This window comes from Neopsephotus bourkii, unplaced genomic scaffold (genome assembly GCF_033783945.1).
Source record: "Neopsephotus bourkii isolate Nb327-2 ecotype Australia unplaced genomic scaffold, CSIRO-AGI_Nbou_v1 NB_335, whole genome shotgun sequence".
NCBI classification, from domain to species: Eukaryota; Metazoa; Chordata; class Aves; order Psittaciformes; family Psittacidae; genus Neopsephotus; species Neopsephotus bourkii.
Window position 1 is genome coordinate 463,049 of NW_026900841.1, and position 21,541 is coordinate 484,589.

Here is a 21,541-nt window from a genome sequence, read left to right on the forward strand (position 1 = left end):
GCTGCTGATGTGGGGCGTGCACCACACCTAGCAAAGCATCAAGATGTCTCTTGTTATAAAGGGTAGACATGCTAGAACAGGGAAGGAAGGAAGGAAGGAAGGAAGGAAGGAAGGAAGGAAGGAAGGAAGGAAGGAAGGAAGGAAGGAAGGAAGGAAGGAAGGAAGGAAGGAAGGAAGGAAGGAAGGAAGGAAGGAAGGAAGGAAGGAAGGAAGGAAGGAAGGAAGGAAGGAAGGAAGGAAGGAAGGAAGGAAGGAAGGAAGGAAGGAAGGAAGGAAGGAAGGAAGGAAGGAAGGAAGGAAGGAAGGAAGGAAGGAAGGAAGGAAGGAAGGAAGGAAGGAAGGAAGGAAGGAAGGAAGGAAGGAAGGAAGGAAGGAAGGAAGGAAGGAAGGAAGGAAGGAAGGAAGGAAGGAAGGAAGGAAGGAAGGAAGGAAGGAAGGAAGGAAGGAAGGAAGGAAGGAAGGAAGGCTTTTTCCTGTTTGCACTGAATGGATTTGCCTGACGTGCAGTACCTGTGGGCATAGCAAGTCCTTCAGAGACTGGCAGCACACAGACAGAGGAAGGATACTGTGAAAGAACAAGAAGGATCTGATGAATCTGGTAAAGTCACAGTTTTTTAATATAGATGCCTGAGCTTGCCTGGGCTGCCCACTAATGGCCCAGTCTGACCAAGAGTTTCTCAAGAATGACAAGTATTTGTCCCCCAGATACACAGAGCAATTTGGAATCACCAAGGCAGTTTTACCACTTCAGTAAAGGAAGCCATCAGATTATTTTTTCCCTTTGAATATGTCAGGTTTCTGTTTGGCTTGAGGTGCTGGGGGGGAATGCATTTTTGGTGTGTTTAAAGCGTAACGGTAAGTTATTAAGAGATGCTGTTAAGAACGGAACAGGTTTTCAGATTCACTCTGCTGCAGCACTAGTCTTCTCCATTACAAGTTTGGCGAAGGGATCTGGCAGAGGGATATATTCCTGGAACTTACTACACTTGCTGTCTGTGCAGCATGTCTCATTCATTTCTACTAACAGGTTACAGAAACTCAGTTCAAAGGACAAACCATTGCACCTAATTCAGGGCATGTGTCATAGAATCACAGAATCCCTGGCTGGTCTGGGTTGGAATAGATCTTAAAGCTCATCCAGTTCCAACCCCTGCCACGGGCAGGGACACCTTCCACTAGAGCAGGTTGTTCCAAGCCCCTGTGTCCAACCTGGCCTTGGACACTGCCAGGGATGGGGCAGCCAAAGCTTCTCTGGGCACCCTGTGCCAGCACCTCAGGGAAGACCTTCACAGGGAAGAGCTTCTTCCCAATGTCTAATCTTAATCTCCCCTCTGCCAGGTTAAAGCCATTCCCCCTGTCCTGTCCCTACAAACCCTTGTCAAAAGCACCTCTCTAGGTTTCTTGTCAGTCCCATTAAGCATTGGAAGACGGTTATAAGGTCAACAGGACACAGGCCAGTGAGGGAAGGGCAAGAGGCAAGCACAAACTGGCTTCCCAGAAAAAGGGAAGGCACTCCCAGGCTTGGCTTTTGTTTCTTCCCTGCTGGTCTACCAGAAATATCTCCATCAAAGAGTAAGTTCTATTTTATTTGAGGACATATGAAGTGTCCTCTTTTAGAAGCTTGAAATACACACATATAAACTGTCCACAGCCCCATCAGCAAGACCTTCTCAGGAATGAATTGGACAAACCATTTATTTAGCCACCAAATACGATGACAAAGCAATTGTCAAAAGTTTCAGCCCATAAACTCAGCACTGACATTCCCATTCCAAGGTAACAGCGTGGCTCTGGTGAGCAGTGCAAGCATGGGTCAAACCTTAAGAAAAAACAAGGGATTATTTTGTGAACCCAGCCTGTGGGGCTTCTCTTTGTCATACAAGAGTAATTATTCTGCATATTTCATGTCTGCGTAAGCCTGATGGTTGCGTTTCATTACATCCCATAGGGATAGGTGTTGTACCAGGCTTTAAGGAGAGCTGATCCTGAGGTGGGCAGAGAGAACTGGATACTGAGAGAATATTAGTACAAATGCACTATTAGAAAGAACATAGCAGATAAAACAAATACGGCCCCTTTAATTATGGCCAGGCAGTAATTAATTCATGTTGTTGACTAATTAATGACTCGCTTTGAGGACAAGGAAAAAAGGTCTGTTTATAACTGACAATGATGTTATTGCTGCTCAGAAAACAAAAACAAAACATCAACTGAAGATCAAACAGCTCTGTCAAGGCCTGAATTTGTTTCCAGGAAATCCTGTGTGCTTCTCACCACGAAGCAGTGATTCATAGTTGTGTCTTGCTAAACAGACTAAAGCTGGGTGCTCTCATTTGCTCCACATTGACAAGTTTTCACATTCCAAATTTGCAGATTCCCAGAGCCAAAATAAGCTGCAGAGTGTCAACCAATGATAAAAATTGGAGATTTATTACAGGGCTAGTATTATTTTAGCACTTTGGAGACCCAAGACACCCTTCTCTCTCCTCTTTGCCAAGTATTGTATGAAACAGAACAAAACAATATGGTGCCTGCCCTCAAACACTCATGTTCCAGCAAGCAGGCACATGGAAAATGTTCCAGGTCCTGCAAAAACAGTGACTTTCCTGGGAGGCTGTGATAGCAGTTGCGTCACACAGTCCCTCACATGGGCCTGGGGCACCCACGATTTGGGGAAATGGACGGTGATCTTGTGCCCTTATTGCTCTTCTGTCTCCAGTAAAGATGAACCTAAAAAGGCAAGTCTCGAAAGGCAGGACAGAGATATAGACATTTTTCTACTCTCTCAATCCCTTTCAGGGTCCCATTAAAGCTGGCTCCTTTAAAATGGTTATTTGCTTTATACAGAGGGAGCTCAAGCTCATATGGCTGCTCCTTGGCTGAAAGAGCAGCAAGATCTTAAACTAAACAAGTGTGGCATTTCCCGTGCAAGAAGAATGCTGGAGGAGCTCATTTGTTTCATGCTCTCCAGAAATGAGAGATCTGTGGCCAGAACCTCAACTACCGAAACCTGTATGAACTGGAACAGCTCTGCCAATTAGTTTATGTCGTCAGCTGCAGTTCTGGCCTGTTTTGTTTTTCTTCCAAATTTCTCACAAGAAGCTTTTCTGAGACAGGGCAGTAAACTGCTTCTTGCTGATTCTCCTTCTTTCTACTTGGATGTGCATTTTGTCACCAAACTACACAGAAGCAGATGGGGGAAAAAAAGCCAAGTAGGCCAATAGCACCACAAATATCAACCACAAAGAAAAGCTTTCAAAAAACCCCAACAACCCTCCCAAAGCCCCCTAATTCACCTAACACTCATCACTTCAGTTGCACTAAGAGACAAATTGGTCCCTACTGGGCATCCTACAAGAAATACAACCACTCCCTAGATAGCTTAGAATTTCCATGTCTTAGTGAACGAACCGGGGCAAAACACTGCACCAGAGAGCACGTGTTAGCATTTGCAATGGGCTTGTTAGCAGATATGCTAATACTTGGCTCCCCAAAATGCTATGGAGAGCATTACTTCCCTCTTTTCAGTTGAACTGACACAGGGTGCCCAGAGAAGCTGTGGCTGCCTCATCCCTGCAGTGTTCAAGGCCAGGTTGGACAGGGCTTGGAGAAACCTTCTCTAGTGGAAGGGGGTTGGAATTGGATGAGCTTTAAGGTTCCTCCAAATCGAAACCAGTCTCTGATACTACAATTCTAACAGCAGAAACCAACAATAGTCAAGTGAGCAAGCAGAAGTGTGAGCTGAACAGACCCTTTTACTGGATTAACACAGTCTGTAGCCATTATTAGAAGAAAATATGTGAAAAATTTTTATTGGCAACACCAGGCTTTAAGGACATTGATCATTCAGCCTAATCACACAACTGAGCATATGTGATTTCTTTTTGCACTTGTCACGATTTTCTCTGCAACACTTTTGCTAAAAGAAAAGAAAACCCCTTTAGAATCTCAAGTAGTTACACAACTCTGAGCTAGGAAAGAGAAGGGGAAGCTTGAAATTCCAGCAGCAGATACAGAAAATCTTAGTAGCAGCATGAGTGGCCAATACTTACTCACTTTTGACCTGCCATTCCTGGGAAAAGCAGGATTATATCCTCCAAAACCCAATACATGTTATACTTTCAGCTCAGCTCTTGGAACTAATTTCCTACAATTGCAAACGCCAGAATTACCCAGCTGGTCTGTTATTGTGATTAGCAATATAATAATTGCTTTTATTATGACAATAAACCCAGTGACAACAACAATAAACTGAAAAAGGGATTTAAAGGCTGGGGGATCATCTTGAAACTGTCATTAGGTATCAGATGCTAAGTAGCAACTCAGTTGAGTAAGAAGAAACTCAAAAAGGGCAATGTTAGCATAGTAATAGAATCATAGAATGGTTTGGGTTGGAAGGGACCTTAAAGCTCATCCAGTTCCAACCCCTGCCATGGTTTCCACTAGAGCAGATTGCTCAAAGGCTTTTTTAATTTTTTTTTTATTTTTTTTTAATGTTCCCCAAGCATTAATAATGTTAATAATGTTGCATGTGATGTGTCCCCCCACACATCTACCCTTCTGCTTCTCAGGAGAGATGTCTGAGGCCAGCAAGTCAGACTGGGAATTTCTGACCACTGAGGGTTTGCTGTTTTGGAAACAGCGGTCAGTGACTAGAATAGACATTGAACACCAGGCTGAAAAGAGATGAGGGCCATGAGCACTCTGGAAACACAACTTGGTTCTGAAACTCTTTTCTGCCCTGAGCAAACCACCTTCCAGGAATGCTCAAAGTGTGTTCCACATTAGCTCGCACCGAGAACACAGAAAGAAAAAATATGACCTTTCAAAGGGGACAAATATCAGAGGTGTGTATCTGACAACAGTTAGAATAGTTTAACCTTCGTCTTACAAAAACATCCCAAGTAAAATCATTGGTTTGATAGGAAAAAGAACCCCACTCTGAAATAGTATTGTTTGGGGAAAACTTCAACTGAATGTTTTGAACTGTATTGTTTTCCAGAAAGCTTTGAAATTAAAGTAGTTTTGAAATGTTCACAATTCTCACCCTAAATCTTTTCAAGTGATTTGGGAAGAAACATCCAGGTCTGCCTTGCATTTGGCTAGTTGTGTGCAAGACAACAGTACACGAGCAGCTATAGATATTGCATCATTTTCTCCAGCCACCATTGCATGCTTTTCTGTAATCTTCCATCTATTCCCAATAGGATTAGAGGAGGCAAAACACTGCCTTCAACAAGCTGTACTCTTCTGGATGGAGTCTGAGTTAAAAGAAAAAAGAAAAAGAAATTGGAAAACTGCTGTCAAGGAAAAAAATGTCAGGGGTGGAGAGTGGAAAGGAAGGGAATTGCCGAGAGGGCTCCAGTTTCCAGAGAGCAGAGCATGAGTCAGCAGAGTGATCTTTAATATTACAGAGTGCAGTGTTGCCCTGAAGACCACAACAGTTGAAACCTCTTTACTTCAAGTTTGTGTGTGTTTTATCAATCAGGCAGCAAGACCCCATTGCTTCCTGACAGAGAAACTCTCTGAAAAACCAGCTGTGATGGCTTTTTTAGTTAAAGAAAAAGAAAAGCTTGTTTATTTTATTAAAGAGAGCTTGGGCAATTAAAGGGCCTGCCAGGATGAGCAACTTTTTCCATCTCCTTGTGTCTGATTCGTCACCACAATATATGTGAGTTCATGGAACTTACAGCTTTGTAGGGTTTAGGAATTCTCAAGGGCTCCTTTGATTTGCCCTTATATCCTGCTAAGAACTTTCCCTTTCAGAAAACATTCACATCTCTTGGTGGCTACTGTCTTTAATATCTACCGCAGCAGTCAGCCCCTTGGTTGTGCCACTTCACTGGCACTTAACATGCCACCTTTGTGCATCTCTGGAAAAGAGAAGGCTCAGGGGAGATCAGTCTTCACATACCTAAAGGGGCCAACAAGAAATCTGAAGAGGGGTTTTTGACAAGGGCCTGTAGGAACAGGACAAGAGGGAAAGGCTTTAACCTGCCAGAGGTTAAACATCTGGCAATGTTCAAGGCCAGGTTGGACGGGCTTGGAGCAACCTGCTCTAGTGGAAGGTGTCCCTGCCCATGGCAGGGGATTGGGACCAGATGAGCTTTAAGGTCCTTTCCAACCCAAACCAATCTGGGGTTCTGTGATTTTATGTTGGGTAGAGCTGACCCTAACACTGCTGAATCAACTACCCATTTAGCAGCCAGGGCAGGTGTCTTCAGACAGGTTCCTGCTCTTCACGGTTCTTGCCCAAAGTGCAAAAGCACTTTTCCCAAGCTACCTTGGAAAGCATCTCAGGAGTATTGTGTTTGTGGCATCTGCCTCTCTGGGACTGTCCCAGGCCCCTACTTGTATTCAGGGAAATCACAAACACATTGCCCATGGAGACAGACACTTTTTGGGCAGTCTGACTCAGAGCTTGTGTCAGGGTGACCCTGAACTTTCTACATGTTGCAGACAATTTCTGATCCTTCACATTGTCAGGAGGGATAATTATTGCTCTTCAAACACAACCAGACTTTCATCAAAATAACCCCAGACTGTGATACCCTAGAAAATGCAGAAGTGGCCTTGTCTCATCAGTGGTTTTGCTGGACCACCAAAGCACTACCCATGCTGGGAGTGCTCTTGAGCTGGTTTTTCCTAGGTGTCAGGAAGCTTGTCACTTCTCAGCATTGCAGACCCCAGCTTCACAGGCCAAGGAAAAGCGTTACCAAGCTCAAGACCTGATAACGCAGGCAGGCTTTGCGAGTAGTGACTAGTTTTCCTGTCCCTTATGCATGGGCTTTTATTGTGAAGTGAGAGCTCTAGCAGCTCCTCCAGTCTGGTCTCCCGAAGCATTCCTCCCCATGTCTGCAAAGCATCAGACACGTTCTTTTCAAACACATGTGGGCTCTTGCCCAGCTCATCCTCTAATCTCCCTTGACTCTGAATAGAGCCAAATACTTTTCTGCTCTATTTCCCCTTACTGAAACGGGTTTTGACCTCAGTACTTGCAGACCTGGGGGCCTGAATGTGTGACCTCACCACTCATTTGTATGAAAGCAGGCTGTGATATCACATACAGAGGAGTGAGGAGATCCAACACTGACTCAAAACCTACGGGGGTCAGTGGGAAGGCACACAGGGATATCATCAGGCTTTGCATATGGGTGTGGATGCCAAGTTCAGGGGGTAAAGCACTGAGCTCAAAAGAAGGCAGAAGAGGGGTTCTGTTCCTGGCACTTGGCTGTTGGGTCCCTCTGTATTTCACCATACTGCTGCCATAAAACATCTCCATCATGATAGAGTCCCCCTGTACATCTCCAGCATGATATGGGCTTCCTTTAGGCTTCTGGATGGAGAGAGTTAAGAGCCATTACAGAGCCAGCCCCCTTTTGAGCTATCAGAAGGCTCAAAGAAGCTGTGCCACCAAAATTAGTTACCAAGTAGTACTGAATTATGAATATATGAGGGAAAGTCAAGGTCAGTTTGCAAATAGACCGGACGGGAGGAAATCTGATGCATAAATAATCTGTCATGAACTATTCACCCCTTGCTATTCCTATGATATCCTCAATAAGCTAATAAGCAGTCCTGTTGCTCAGTGGAAGATTGACAGTATATTTGCCTTCTGTGGTGTGATGTGATCACTCCTAATTGATTTTGGCCACTGACTCACAGTGCGTGGTGTATATCTGGTAAGAGCAATAACTTTCTCATGCAATCATCCTGGTCAGCGACCAAGACAAGCTATTCTCCAACAATCACTGGATACCTTCCTATGTGCAGCTTCAGCACTCCAGTGTAGCTCATAATTTGGGTGTCTTTCGTTTGCAGCCCTCCAGAATCCTGCTTTCTGGAAAGCAGGCCCATTGCTCCTGGCCATTTAACCTTGTGTTTCAGGGCTTTGGTCATTGATGGTGAAATTATGTATGTTTTTCTTTGGAAAAGCCAAAGTCTTCTGTTAAAAGGACTAAAAAAATCTCCAAAATATAACAGCGTGACAGATTTGGAGGGATGTAGGTACACAGCTGAGCTGCTATGAACATTGCTGTGGGTGACACAGTACAAAATAGCTTGAATCCTAGCAGAAAGATTGTCCTTTCCTCTGGTACTGTGTTTCATTAGTATTTCCACTCCCATTACAGCCCAAAATCTCTCCCCTTCATAATCAAATACTCTTATCTGGCCAGCTCTCCTTTCAAGATCTACTGCTTCCCTTGTTGGACTTTCACAGTGAGGTTGGTCACAAGAGATATTTCACTTACTGGTCAAAAAACAACCATCCTCAGGTCATGGCATAAGTTCATCCATCACCAGATTTTAGGACTTCTCAGGAAAACTTTCTCACTAGGATCTTGGCTGTGAGTTTAATCTGTTGCACTGAGAACAAGGGTAGATAACCTTACCTAGCTTTTGTTTGGTAAACCTAAAGTAAGTACTGATTGAGCATGAATTTAAATAAACCCAAAACTTCTTTACCAGAATGTGAGTTTCCATCCAAAAGGTGGAATGAATTATAAACCAGTCCAGGTTCATATACCTGATCCTGAAAAGTCTCTTCCATCCTGAAGCTGTGCATGAAAAGGAACAAGTGCCCTTAGCTTCTCTCCTTTTAGGAGAGATTGCTTGCTGATTCCTAAAAGCATTTCAATGCAAATCAGTCCTTTAGCTTAAGCATTTCAGAGACCTCACTAACACACATAGCTTTGACTGAGAAGGCCCAAGGGCAATTTGCACTGGAAAAACAAACTATTATCTTCAGGAGATGGTCATGGCAAGCTGCTGGAGCAGCACAGGACATTAAAGTCTTCAGCTAGAAAACAGCATATGAATGGACCCTAATGGCAGCTAGGGCAGAAACTATCATAGGAACAGCTCTTTTTGAGCTCAAATCAAAGGCCCATCAAACCCAGCACATAACCATATCTAGAGAGTGAGAGCAAGAGGAGGGAAGCCTGCAGAGATCTTTCCCTTGGCATGACCTCCTCCTTGCAGCCACCAATAGGTCAGGGACTGCCAGATATCTTCTTCCTGAACCTGACCTGCACTGTGGTGAATCCTGTTACATTTTCAGTCCCTGTCGAGGAGTTTCAATGTTGTGTTCTCTGTGCCACGTGTGATCGAAGCCCTCTCTCATATCCCTTGAAAGCACTCATCCTTTCACTTGTTTTCTTCCTCTTTCCACTATGTCCTTCATGAAACAAGATGAATAGGACTGCACACAGAATCCCTGCTCCAGGGATTTATTTAATCATAAAGAGTGTTTTCTGTGCTATTTGTTATTTGTCTGTGCTAAGTCCTACCTTTTGGTCTCTAGTGAACACTGAGCTGATGTTTGCACAGGCCAATCCATAGTACACTTTCCAAAGCAGTGATAACCAGCTGTGCCTGTGGGTGGGGTGCCTCTCTCCTGTGTGCTCTACCTTGCCTTTGGCAAAATCAAATCTCATTTGCCAGTTTTAATGAATATCTCTGCCCCATTTTAATGCCCCATCCCTGGCAGTGTTCAAGGCCAGGCTGGACACAGGGGCTTGGAGCAACCTGCTCTAGTGGAAAGGGTTGCTGCCCACGGCAGGAGATTGGAACTGGATGAGGCTTAAGGTCCCATTCAACCCAAACCAGTCTGTGGTTCCATGAACCCTTCAGTACCAGGAGATCCTTCTGGACCTCTTTGCAGTCAGCTGTAGTTGTAAATAACTGTTCATTATTAGCAAACATGATCACTTTTTTTTTTGCCACACTCTAGAGTGTTTGTAAAACACTTCATTGAAGAATCTGAGGATTTTTGTCCTTTGTTTGCTAGTGTTATAAGTTTGTAATTGATGAAAAGTCTTTCCTTCCCTGTGAGGGGGTTATTAAAAGCCTTCTGGCTCCATCAGCCAGCTCAGCCTTAGCTAAGGGTTGTTTGACACTTCAAATAGTTGTAATAGAATTGTGAAGTGTGATTTCTCCCCACAGATGCCACACTAACTCGTCCCCAGTCTATCAGTTTTATCCAAGTGCCTACTAATTCTACATTTTCTGTCAGCTTGTCTGACATAGAAGTCAGTCTTCCTGGTATATGGGTCCCACGAGATGCTTTAGGAACTGGTGACATATTTACCATGCTCCAAACTTTAGGCTCAGAGACTGATTTAAGCAAGAGGCTTCACACTACACCAAGTGGTGCCTTAGTTTCCTATCTAAGCAACACCAGAGCTTCTGGGAGAAGAGCATCTCATTCCATCAATTTATTGCTGTTTATTCTCTCAGCTTGGTCTGATCAAGTTGTGCTGGGTTAATGAGCCATCACCTATCAGGCAAGTTGACTGCATTCATGTCCCATTACAAAGATGGCGGATTTTAAGCTATTGCATTTTACTTCACAACAGAATTAGATGCAGAAGATGCATTTATTCCAGCTTTGCTGACAGGCAGTAACTGATTAGATAGGATGATTCTGCTGCTTGCAGTTGTAAATCATGTTCCCTGGTGAACACAATGTTCATATTCAAACTAGCTGTAAATTGCCTCAAAAATAGCCACCAGTTCCATTAGCCTCCAAAGGGCTTTCAGCCTAAAGAAAGGAGGGGCAGAGGGTGCACGTGTTTTCTGGGGATGGGGCTCTGTGCAAACCCTTGTCCTTGCTACAGAGCCTGCATTTCAGGTGGTGGGATAAGCTGGGACTGGGGCTGCAGGACTGAGAGGTTAAACAATTCTTCAGCTGAGAATACATGAAGAGAACTGTTGCCAGGTTGACTCCTAGAACAATCAGCCTCAGCCCGAAGGGCAGATAGTAAGTGGGTGTATAAACTAAACAAAGTGCTGACGCAACCTTTGCTGGAGCAGCTCTCTCAGCGCTGCTGTAACACTGGGCCAGGATGAAATTCTGCTGTGATTGACACTCTGCCATCACATCATGCGTTACTGATCCCAGTTTTCCTCCCTTCCTCTGCTTTTCACTTCAAGGGACAGGACCTGCAGCAGCACAGCCTGCAGAGCCCTCCTTCGATCTGTTTTCCATTTGAGCATCCTCCTCTGGGGATTGACTCATGCTTCTTGACATAAAGCACCGCCTCTTTGGGCTTTTATAAGGAAATAGCATGAGAGAATTGTCTAATTCAGACTTTTCGTCAGACTTCACATACTATGCATTACAGTGTACATTTCTAGCCTATGCCTTTGCCCTTTTGTGGTCATTTCTGAACAAACTGAGCTTCCTCCCTCTACATTTGGGTACTTTTGCAACCTTGCAATGCTTTAGACCAAACAGAGGGTTGAAGTAAATCAAACTTTGGTGGAATTATTTTAACATATGAACAACTTCTGTTTCTGCTTTGCGACTAATTCCCATCACAGTAACTGCAAGAGTCACTATAGGGAAATACATTTCAGCATCAGATATTACAAATGAGATGTACAGCTATTATCACAGCTATTGCCTGTGTTTATGTGAGCCGTGTCTCTGTTCTACACTCAGGTCTTTAAATCTTGAGCTGTAAAACGAATCTGTAGTGAAACATGAAACCAAATGAGACTGACCTGGACTGGGATTTGGTTTTATGTAGGGAAGTCAGGCCAAGTTCACCTAGAGAGTTGTGAAGGTTCATGAACCCTGGAAATGAGCAAAGATCCAGTTCTGAACAAGCCTAGCCAAATGTTTTCCAGCAATTTTAAACAACTACATATTTGGGAATAGAGATCCTGTAAAACTAATAGTTTTGATAGGAAGTCCATCGGAGAGAGACCTGGTGGTTTCAACGATGTTTAGCATTAATGTGTTGATGAATTGAAAGTTCAAGCTCACAGAGAGGCTGAGAAGTGTTAACCAAGTAGAACTGAACCACAACCCCCTTGTTCCTGGGGCTCCAATTAGAAATGTGACATTTGCAGCTCCGCAGTTAAGGAAAGTTCTGTTTTGCTATAAAGCAACTGCACTATGTCTGAACTATGGATGTCTCTAACTGGCCGAGACCTTGCTATATTGAAAGCATCTCCTCATTTTCTCCTGAAAAGCCTCTGAGGAGAAACTTTTTTCTGTGGACTACCAATCTGCCATTTATACACCTCCTTTTGGCCATGCTCAGCAAAATACTTCACCAACACAAATGCAAGCTAGCTGAAGGTTCAGTAAGCACTGCTGTTAACAGAGAGAGTGTTTTTCTGAACACCACAATATTTCTGCAGAACAGATCCTTAGAGACAGGTCCCTGATTATCAGTATTATTATACTCTAAAATAAAACCTGGGATTCATCAATGTAACAGAGTTTCTCAGAGGCAAAGAGACATGCTGGCAACTGGACAGCAGCTGGGGACTTCGCTTTGGGTCAGGACTCTAGCTTGCTTTCACAGCTTTGGCCAGAAGAAATGGAGAAAAATTTACCATACAACTAGAGACCAGCCACCAAATCTCTTGCCTTATATAGTCTGGTATCTAACCTTTAAATTGGAAAGGAACCAAAGACACAGCTTCAGACTTTCATTACCACTACCACTTTCCTACAGCTGGGGGGGGGGGAAATGCTTTTAAATGCCACATTGCTAATCCACAGTGTCATAGACATGCTACCATGTGGCAGACATGCTGGTGTCAAAGTGACTCTTTTGTCCCCTATTCTGTGCGTTTGGGCAGCAGTGATGATGCACAAAACCATTTATATTCTGCCCTGAGCTCCAAACAGGAGGCACATTGGTGGTCTTGGCCTCATGACAAACTGATAGTGACAGCACAAGAGGGAAATGGGTGTCAGGGGATTGAGCTATTTGGGTGATGAAGCCCCCCTTGAATACCTCTGGCTCATGCCCCTCCTGGTATGCCCAATGCAGAAGTGAACAGAAAGAGGCAGGGCAGAGCAGTCAGCTCAGCTGACAACAAAGGAGGAAAGAAGCAAAACTTCACAGCCAGATTTATTTATTTCTCAAGAGTAAGCCTAGAAATTAGCCTTGCTTTTCCCTCAGAAAACTCCCCAACCATAGTGTGATGGGCAAAGGATTAAGAATTAAGAGACAGAGCAGTGGCGTGCATGCTATAAACATTACTTCCGTGTACACTCCATTGCCAGAGCACACATAATAAAGCTTAATTTCCTGGTGCTGTGCCCTGACAGTGATACACTGCCCAGATCTTCCTCCTGCTCTCAGCTGAGAGCCAAGTCATTCTATAGGATTATTTTGTTAACAGCAAAGCTATTCTATCTGAAGGTTTAGCACCAGATTATTGCCATAGCTTTTTCCGGATCAGTGGCTGTAGAGGAAGAGGGCAGGAGTTATCTGGTGATTTGAGTTGGAGCCAGGAGCCTGGGACACTCAGGTTCAGTCTTTACAGCAGGTTCCTCATACATCCAGAGATAAGATACCTTCTATTCCTGTTTCCACTGAAATACAGGTTTTGAGGAGGTGACTATGTTAGAGAAGTGAGAATGGGTTGGATGGGGCTTGGAGCAACCTGGTATAGTGGAAGGTGTCCCTGCCCACGGCAGGGGGTTGGGACTTGGTGAGCTTTAAGGTCCCTTCCAATCCAAACAATCATTCTATGATTCTATGCTCACCTGTTACAACAGGGATGGACTACAGTTTTGATACCGGCACATCCAAAACCATCTGGAAGCCAGAAGCCACATGCCTTTACAGCACTCTTGAACTCTTCCCTCAGCCTGATGCCACATCTCATAGCCCAGGATCTCCACCTGAAATCAGCTTTAGTGCTGTACAGGCTAGCAGGGACCACCAGCCCCAGGCCAGGCCTTCAAACCAGGTGTGGTTGGAAGAATACATGCACTGATGCGGCCTCACCTCACACCTCTGCCATGGGGTTAGCACTTTCCTTGCCCTGGTGCACCAGAAAAAGCAGGTTTTAATAGAGCTGATGATTTTGGGAGAATTCCTGTTTTTCATTGCTGTCCTTTGTTTCATGAATTGTTTAATGAAAACGAACTTTCCCCTGGACTCCTTAAATTGCAAGTATGTCTTTTATTTCCATGTAAGTATTCACTTCACACACAAACAACTGTAACTTGTAAAGGTTGTGAGATAGCCTTACAAATTTTATAGTGCCATCTTTCCATGTAAGCCAGTTCCTGCTCGGGTGGTTTATTAAAACTTCCTTTGAACTCTCACCCTGTTGGAAAGTGTTACCTAAATTATTATATTTTTTTCTTGATTTCAGTAAGTCATTTGATACCGTCTCCCACAGCATCCTCATAGATAAGCTAAAGAAGTGTGGGCTTGATGATCAGGTAGTGAGGTGGATCAAGAGCTGGTTGAAAGGAAGAAGGTTGAGAGTTGTGGTCAGTGGGGCAGAATCTAGCTGGAGGTCTGTGACTAGTGGAGTCCCTCAGGGGTCAGTGCTGGAACCAGTGCTGCTTAATATTCTCACCAACGACCTGGATGAGGGAACCGAGTGTACCCTCAGCAAGTTTGCCAATGATACTAAACTGGGAGGAGTGGCTGACACACCAGAAGGCTGTGCTGCCATTCAGCGAGACCTGGACAGGCTGGAGAGTTGGGTGGGGAGAAACTTGATGAAATTCAACAAGGGCAAGTGTAGAGTCTTGCATCTGGGGAAGAACAACCCCATGTACCAGTACAGGTTGGGGACTGACCTGCTGGAAAGTAGCAAAGGGGAAAGGGACCTGGGGGTTCTGGTGGATAGGAGGATGAACATGAGCCAGCAATGTGCCCTTGTGGCCAAGAAGGCAAATGGCATCCTGGGGTGCATTAGAAAGGGTGTGGTTAGTAGGTCAAGAGAGGTTCTCCTCCCCCTCTATTCTGCCTTGGTTAGGCCGCATCTGGAATATTGCATCCAGTTCTGGGCCCCTCAGTTCAAGAAGGACAGGGAACTGCTTGAAAGAGTCCAGCGCAGAGCCACAAAGATGATTAAGGGAGTGGAACACCTCCCTTATGAGGAGAGGCTGAGGGAGCTGGGTCTCTTTAGCTTGGAGAAGAGGAGACTGAGGGGTGACCTCATCAATGTTTACAAATATGTAAAGGGTGAGTGTCAGGATGATGGAGCTAGGTTTTTTTCAGTGATGTCCAGTGATAGGACAAGGGGCAATGGGTGTAAACTGGAGCATAGGAGGTTCCATGTGAACATCAGGAAGAACTTCTTTACTGTGAGAGTGACAGAGCACTGGAACAGGTTGCCCAGGGGGGTTGTGGAGTCTCCTATGTTGGAGATATTCAAGGTCCGCCTGGACAAGTTCCTGTGTGATGTACTCTTGCAGGGGGGTTGGACTAGATGATCTTTTGAGGTCCCTTCCAACCCTTGGGATTCTGTGATTCCTGTGAAACACAGGTGTGAACACCTCCTTAAAAGGTGTACAAAAGTAGATTATACATATGGGTGCCATAACTTCCTGGAGATATGCATGGAGACTCTGCTTCTAAAAGCACTCTGTGACATCTCCTTGCTTATAAGAAATTACTATTGTTACCATATCCTCTCCCAGAAATGGTCTTCTGCCACACCTGCAGCTCCAGAGGGAAGGATGTCTGTCTCTGTGCTTTCAGGTGGGTTGCAACCACCATAACCATCATTGACACTACCGTGAATAGGTCTTTCTGTAGTAAGTACAAGTTATTTTATAGCAGAAACATCTTTTCAGAATTCCAGATTAGCTCCACAGTGGGGGAAATGAAATGTATAACACATCCCTTCCAGCCCACAGGCTGAAACTGCACCTGCAGTTGGCATCCTATCCCATCTCCCCAGCCTGTCTCTATTTTATACACCAAACCCATGACTTTTTGAATTTGCATCTGAAGCAAGCTGTGACTCAAAGAACAGCAATAGAAACCATAATCATAACTCTTATAACCCAAAGCAGCCATCATGGAATGCTCTAAAACTCTTCCAACTTCATAAAACAATGTCAAACTCTCCTTTGATAGTTATGGGAGCAGCTTTTTGCTCTTTCTGAACCAATTAAACCCTTCTTTCTCCAGGGCCATGCTTTAGGGTTAATTCTTTGTAAAATACTGAAAAAAACACGTCCCTTTGAGAACAAGAATGTAGTAGGCAAGAGGTTCCCAAATCTGTTTCAATTTTTATGTGTATGGAACTACTAAGCTGCAACAGGAATCATCACCTACCAGGGTACCCATCTAACATGTCAAGCCCTTTGGCAGTGGGACACAAAGCTTCATCTCAGCTAGCAGGGGGCTCTTTTTGAGTTTGCAAGCAAGTGCAACCCATGGATCAGCTCTGGGACAGTCAGCTCGCAGGGTTTTGCAAGCCTTAGTTTAGAAACCACAGGACTACATAATAAAAATAACACAGTAATGTTACTTAGACTGGAAAAGCAAAAAGTCTGTTTAAATAAAACATCATGGAATGTAACTATAATTATAATATTACCACTTACACAGCCCTACCAGTTACTGGAAATACTGATCAACTTAGAAGTACAAACCTACTACTCTTAGAATTCGATATACTGGTGAATCTTTTTTCTCAGCTCCATGCTGAATTGCTGGATGGCTAAACAAGAAATGAGGACTGAACACTGTACATGTAGTATAAGTAGAATCACTAATGGTCAGAAACAAAACGAGAAGTGATGGAGGTGGTTTTAAGCCTTGGTTAAAGGCACTCTATTAATTCAATGGACTTGCTAATAGTTTGTGCTAAGTGATTAAATTTGTACTGTTATTTATAGTCTTTATGCTTTATGTATTTATGCTCTTTATATTTCACTTACAGATTAACTTCACTGATGTAACAATGACCCCAGGTCTTCAGCTTCCCTACTGTAAGAGCAAAGCTGAAGGCCTGGCCAGTGAAATAGTTGGCAGGCTCTGATAATTTGAGAAACATGGAATAGACAAACACAGTCTGCTGAGACAAGTAAGAAGGAATAGACTGGTGGTCTGAGCCTCCATAAGCCCTTGGGAAAGGTGGCACTGAAAAGGTGGTGCACAGGAGCCCTTCCTGTTCATTCAGCTTTAGAAGCCATGCATGAGCTCTTCGGACTATAAGTAATGCCACAGGGATTGTAGGCATCATGTTGCTTAGAAGTTTGATGTGGAAGACTCTAGCTGAGGCAATTTATTACCTTTCACAGAGGAAATGAGTACCAATTTGGCTAGGGACATAAATAAATATGAGATCATTTTCTCAGTCTGACTTACGTGATGATTCTCTTTTAACTGTTTCCACCACATGTTGTTCAAATCCTGGAGGTAGTGTCCTCCTCCTGAAATTAACAGGAGCTGCAGATGCTCTTCACCTCAAACCAACAGGTTTCTTAGAGCCAAAGCAAGCACCAGGAACTTTTCAAATCTCTCTTCCAGGATTTTACATTTGCAGCATTTGTTACAAAACAAACTCCAAGTAATTGTGTTAGTCATGAGACAAATCATGAGTTCTCATTATCAAATTTTCATCTAGGCTATTTTTTACACTTACTTACACTACATGCTCACCAAGTCTAAGTGTTTTGAACCAGTTTTTTCTTCGTGTATTATATATATTGAAAAAACCCAAACCTTTAAAAGTAGCACTTTGTAGAAGAAACCTCAGTGTAATTTCCAACTGTTTGACATTCTGATCAGTGAAAATCTTATCACAATGCCCAGTCCCCAATGTTCAGCCCTATGTGGAGTTCTGACTGAAAGGATCTGATTTTAGTGGCATGATTATGCACACAGCATTAATAAAAAGTAGAGTATGGCTATAAATCAGGGCTTGTACTAGTACCCAACTAAGCACTCCAAGTACAAAGTTTGGTTTCTACCGTTAAAGGACTTTGTGAACAATAGGAGTCTGCACTGCAATAACTGCATGTTTGTATCATCAGATGGAGGGAAGATGTAGATTGACGGGGGGAAGGCTGAAAGGAGGAAAGCTCTGAGCTCCCAAAGATTTGCTTTTGCTCTTGTCAGAGGAAGCACAAAGTTTAGCCTAAATCACTGCAGCCTTCTTCATGAACTGAAAACACATTTCCAACCACCTGAGCTAGAGACAATGTCACAAGCCATGAAAGGAAAATGTCCAGGTCAAAAAAACTATAGGTTTTGACTGCCCTGGGAATAGCGGCATGTTACAAACTGGAGGAAACGTGCTGTTTCAAAAGCTGTAGGCTTCTGTGTGCTTGAGGTGAGATATACCAAGTAACGAACTCCTGCAATAGCACCTTGGGCTACTGAGTGTTTTACTTGAAGCTCCATTTCATCAAGTCACCGACCAAAGACCTATGGAAGGCACACTGGAGCTCAGTGGAGCATTTTAAAGCTCCTTCATACCTGCCAGCCAGATCCTGTAGCCCTGGCCTGGGATGCTATCAGGGGTATACTACCTGCCTTGGGTCCTGTGCACCAGGAAGTTAAAAGACAACAGCTTCTGCTCTTAATCCGGGTCTTGCTGAAACCTGCTTCCCATCGTAGTCCTGAATTTCTGGGAATAATCTACATATACTCTGATAGAAGCTAAGGGAATCACAGGCTATTCCTACAGTTTGTTCCTTTGAAAATTGATATCCTCAGAGAAAACTCAGGTGAAACAGGCCAAGAGGAACTTCGTACCTTGTTATCCCAAGGGATACTCCTTAGAGGATCCTGTTCTGCTTCATGTTTCTTTGGCCCTGACTGCAGCCAACTTGACTAAACCATGAAGAGCTATGAGCCATCTCTGCTGGTGGTATAGGGCTATTAGACTTTGGAGCGAAACGTGTTTCTTGCAAGTGGCTCGACGTGCAGACAGTCCTGGGAAGAAAAACAGACCTAAGCAAAGGCCACCCCCCATGCCCCTTAATGTCTGTCTATACGCAGGTCTTAAAAAAAATGATGTTGCTGCTCGAAGCACCTTACTGACAATAAATCCTTCCTCATACATCCTTTTAGTGCTAGCGCCCTCAGGCAATGGCAAATGGAAAGAGTAAGATTTCAGGCTCTGTAACAAGGAATTCCTGTTTTCAAAAGGCCAGACACAACAGCTGGGAAATTTTTTGTTATTGCTGCTTTGTGTCAGCTCTTACCCATTCCTGGAGGGGGGTGTAGTTTCTGAAGCCTAATAGCACTAGAACCAGGCTGAGCAATCTTTGAATTACGTTTTGGCTGACATTTCATGGAGAAGGGAGTGTGTGTCCTAACAAATAGCTAGATGTGTATTTTCTATCTGTATATAGCTACACATGTCTTGGGGGAAGGAAGTGAGGCGGGTAACTCAGCATGTCTAGCTTTCAAAATGCTGATTCAGGAGACTGGAAGCTGCCCCCACAATGCTGTTCTACCAGACCTTGCCCAGTTTTCAGCCAAGAGGAGTCCAGGGGTGCCCATGGAATCTGTTGAAGGTGAGGGTCCAGCCTGAAAAGCAGCACTGCTAGCAGCACTCCTGGGCTGTAATTATTAGCAGATTTAGGTTTGTGGTATTTGCATTCCCAATGCTTCCCCTGCCTTACCCCCTCTCAGAAAGCTGTCTCCTCCTCCTCACATATACGCCGAGCCTCTTTGGGAATACACATTTCCATGGGCAGGAGCAGTGGAGAAGTCCTTGTGCTAGCCCAGTTGTCTCCTGGAAGCTGCTCCTTGCTTTCTCCAGTACCACATTTCCATTACAGCACGAGGGGACTTCTCTGTCCTCTCACAGGTGCTTTTGCCCTTGGATCCTGCCAGGAGCAACAAAAAGATGTTATTTTGCTGGCATCTATAGTGATAATGTGGCTGCTCACATACATACATACATACATACACACATGCCCACAAGCATCTTTCCCCAGGCTCTTTTTCAAGACACACATGTGCACAGCAGAGGAGGGAATCTCCTCATTTCCAGGAAAAGCAAACAAAGCTGTCTGAGCATTTAGCCCCTGGACAGGAGGTGAGACCTTCCACAGGTAGGATAGAGTACTGGAGACTTGAGACTAAGCAAAGTGTTTTATCCATTCTTCACTGCCCTCCTGGGCATGCTGTTAGAGGCTTTGTCCTGGGTTTGCCATCCTGAGTATGCTCTGCCATGGGCAGGGAGTATCCAGCCTCATGAGCAGCATCAAGACATGGAGTAAAGGAACAGAGCCTCTAACCCTTAAGACTCATCCCCTGATTACAAGTTTGAGGCACTTTGGAGCCATGATCATCTTTTCTAGACTTTGCACCCTGATCATTGTGCTTTCACAAGTTCCTTGGGTCTGAGCCTGAGGAGGAAGATCTCCTCCTCTTCCTCCCACCCTTCTGAACCAACAAATGCAGGCGGTGGGGGCATTTCTCAGCACTTTCCTATAGGATCTTGAAGGGGCTCTGCAGCAAGTCCCTGTGGCTGGGTCTGCCCGTCTGCTTGTCTGTCTGCCTCTCTCATGTGGGGATCAGGACTCTGCTGAGAAAAAGCAGATAGGGTTTCACACAATCCAAAGCACATGTACAGTAACTAAAGCTGCATAAGCACTTTTCTTTCCTAGGGAAATTTTCCAATCTGTTTCAAAAGAATGTGAAAATATTCCCCCTCCTTTCTTGCCTGCTTCCTATAAATCTAGCCTGATGCAGGTGATCCCCTTGGATGCTTTTCTCCAAGTGGTACGTAAGGCTCAAAAAAAGGCAACATTGGGAATTTATGCCTTGAGCAACCAGTGCAGAGCAAGTCCTTAGAAAAGGCTTATCAGTCACAGAAACCACTTAAGGATAATCACACGTTATTTCTGTAAGAAAACATGCTCAAGCACTTCAGTCCAGTGAAAATGAATGTGTTTGGGGTTATTTTCCTCTGTCTAAGCATCATCAGATGTTTACATCCTCCATAGGCAATTCAGTGTTTTGGACATTCCCCCCTCCTCCAGGAATGTCCATGCAAAAGGAAATTTCTCCATGGGAAGTAGTTTGTCTAAAAGCCATTTTCATGGGGGAGAAGAAAAGGAAAGCCTTGACCAAACACTTCTGACCAGCTGCTGAAATGACCTTCAGAGAGCTGCCAAAAGCAGAGTTTGGGGGAAGTGTGGGGGGGAAGGCAAAGATAAGGTATGATAAGCAATGTCCACTGCCTACAGATAGGCTTCTTGTTGCTGGCAACTCCAGCTGGGGAATGAGCCTTCAGGATGGTGCCCCATGAACATGGGGCCAGTGTGCCCCGTTGATGCTGTGATGGCTGACCCCAGACTATGTGTCCTTCACTTTTCAGATCTGCCTGTGCTGAAGTGGGTACGTCCATGCACGCTAACATGTGAGCACATGCTCCTATAGAATCCTGCTTCTTCCACCCGTCCCTGAGGGCTGAATGTAGCCCTCATTCAGGGTGGAGGGATGCTGGCTGTGAGCAAGGACCCGTGGTTAGGGTTGTGTGGGAAGCAGCTATCCCTGGAGAAATGGCTGAGGAACACATTCGTATCCCCATTTTTGCACTGTAGATGCCCAACACAAAGCTGAGTCACTCCAGACAGACTTGCAGGAGATGGTTTCCCCTTTAACTCTAAAAGGATTTGCTGGGTTAGAACTATTATTCTGAAAAAAACCACCCAAGCCCCAAGCTCCAGGAAAAGCCTCCTCCTCCAAACACTGTATACATAAAGTTATGGAGAAGGAATGCTAAACTTGCAGTGTTTCTGGTGGGTCACCACATTCATCTGCAGACTTTGTGTTCTTGAAAAATGCCA

At 44.4% G+C, this 21,541-nt stretch overlaps 1 long non-coding RNA gene across 1 annotated transcript in view; it reads right to left on the reverse strand.

Annotated features, from left to right (window-relative positions):
- The window catches only part of LOC133209409 (uncharacterized), a 360,513-nt gene that overhangs the window by 320,396 nt on the left and 18,576 nt on the right, over positions 1–21,541 (reverse strand). The window lies entirely within an intron of this gene.